Here is a 2,403-nt window from a genome sequence, read left to right on the forward strand (position 1 = left end):
CTTGTGACAGTTTCTTTGGCTGTGCAGAAGCTTTTTAATTTGATCAGGTCCCATTTATTTATTTTGGTTGTTGCTGTGATTGCCTTTGGGGCTTCTTCATGTAACTTTGTTTTATATGTGTTTCTGTTTAAAGATACCTTATTTGATGTATAGCGTTGATTCATTAACGTTGAACTCACAGCCAACAACATCATAACTCGCCTCTGTACAAAACTTACCTGACACATGTATTTTCTCAGCAAGGCACCTCGTAGTCTTCTTATGCTTAGGAACCCAAGACAACAGATCAGTGCTATGGTTGGGGACCATTTTAAACAGCAAAATCATCATCGAAAAGCACAAAAATGTGGAAAAACCTGGCGCTAAATAGACCTCGAAAAGAACCTGTGTTAATAGTGTGGGGGCGGAAACAAGAAGGTCAAGCATCACCTTGTTGGACCTCAGCTGGGAATGTGCACATGGGGTGACTCAAACTTTTCACCTCTTTGCACACGCCTATGAATGATTGCAAAAGTGCCTCAGTGTTGATTTGGGGGTTACAGATATGTATACACACCACACACACACATATGCACTTACATACATGCATATCTTATTTGACGGTGCAAGAAATAAGTTCTCTGTTTACTACGGATACATGAAGGGAAGCATTCCCGCTACCAGGCCTTCACATGAAACCCGTGAGCTGGGAGCAGGTGGAGATTCCAGTATGGGAATGGTTTCGAGGCTGTGGAAGATAAAAACGGGGAGAGACTGGGATGGATCAACTGCCTAAGATTTAGGGTTCTTAGTGGCAAATAGAAACTACCATTCTGCCCATTTTTAAGACACATCTAAGGCTTCCCAGTCAGCGATGCATGAACTTGGGCTGAGCATGTAACTGCTTCATGCCTCAGTTTTCTCAAGTATACAATGGGATTAATTTTGGAACACGCCTCTTAGGATTAAATGAGATAATCTATGTCATAATTAGAAAGCACAAATATTTCTTGGTACAACCAGACATAAGATAACTCCTGATGAGAGGCGATATATGAAACATACAACCCAACCATGACATGTTATTGCCTGAAAAAAGTGAACCCTGATCCGCCTCCAGAGCCAACCAAGAGGGAGAGAGGAACAAGGTAAACAGCTCCATGCTTTGGAAGCAATCAGATAAGCCCAGAAGCTAGGACAGCTGACTTTATCATTATTATTTTTTTTTGGCAATAAGTCAATGGCATGAAAAAAGGAAGGGAAGGGGGAGCTGTTATAGATTACGAGATGAAAGGGACAATACCATCAACTGCAATATGTGGACAATCCAATTATAAAATGACACTTTCGAGGCAATTGGGGACATTTGAATACTGACTGGCTAGAAGATGGTATTAAATAATTGCCTATATTGTTAATTTATTAAACGTGACAATGGTATTACAGTTTTGTAGAAAAACGTCCTTACACTTTAGAGGCTCATACAGAAGTGTTAAATGACATGTTGTCAGAGATTTACCTTAAAATATAACAGAAAGGAAAGGAAAAAAATAAAAGGGGGAAGGACTAGGAAAAAACACTGCTAAATTAGTTGTTCCACTAAAATTGTAGTACATTCTTTTGAAGTGGTTAGATGTCTACTGCGTACAGTACTTTTGGCGCTAGGGAGTGGGTTTAGCTCAATCATTCTATGTTCTGTAGTTGTTATTACTCAAAGAGTAAACATTTTAGTTTCAAAGAGAGAGGAGAAAGACAAGAGAGAAACATGTAAGTAAGAAATAGCTGCTAAGTAATCGCTCAGTCAGCAGGGATCTGGAACATCTGGGGTCCCCTGAGATCTTTCGAGTGATTGATGAGTTCAAAACTCTTTTCATAACCATACTAAGGAGCTAAAGCTGAGACCTAAAAGCTAACAAGGAGTGCTCCAGGCAGAGGGAACAGCACGTGCAAACACTCTGCAGAGCACCGTGCCTGTGGAGGTCTGGCTCGCAGTGGCTCTGTGTGAGCGGAATACATAGTTTGCAGCATATTCGTGGCTGGTGGGGTGGTTTGTGGGAGGATTCCTTTGCCTTCCAGTTGTTCCTTGGCTCAGTGTTAGGGCTGAAGCCTTAACACTGAGCTCCAAAGTTCTTGCAGTGAGGTGGGAACCTGTCAACGTTTGGAAGCCTACCTCAAGGTAACAGATTCTGAAAATTTTTTCTCTTGTTTTTCCATACACTTAAAAATACTGTTTGGCAAAGTAATAAAAATCATCCCAGTCCACTCTGTAGAGCACTAGTGAGTTTACAAAGCTCTTCCTTATAGGTATTTCTGCTTTTGGATTTTCAGCCAACGAGGTAGACACAGTAGGCATTATTACTCCCAATTTATGGAGCAGGAAACTAAAGTTCTAAAACATCAAGTATCTTGACCAGGGTCACCCAG

This window comes from Propithecus coquereli, unplaced genomic scaffold, assembly GCF_000956105.1.
Source record: "Propithecus coquereli isolate 6110/MARCELLA unplaced genomic scaffold, Pcoq_1.0 Scaffold1, whole genome shotgun sequence".
NCBI classification, from domain to species: Eukaryota; Metazoa; Chordata; class Mammalia; order Primates; family Indriidae; genus Propithecus; species Propithecus coquereli.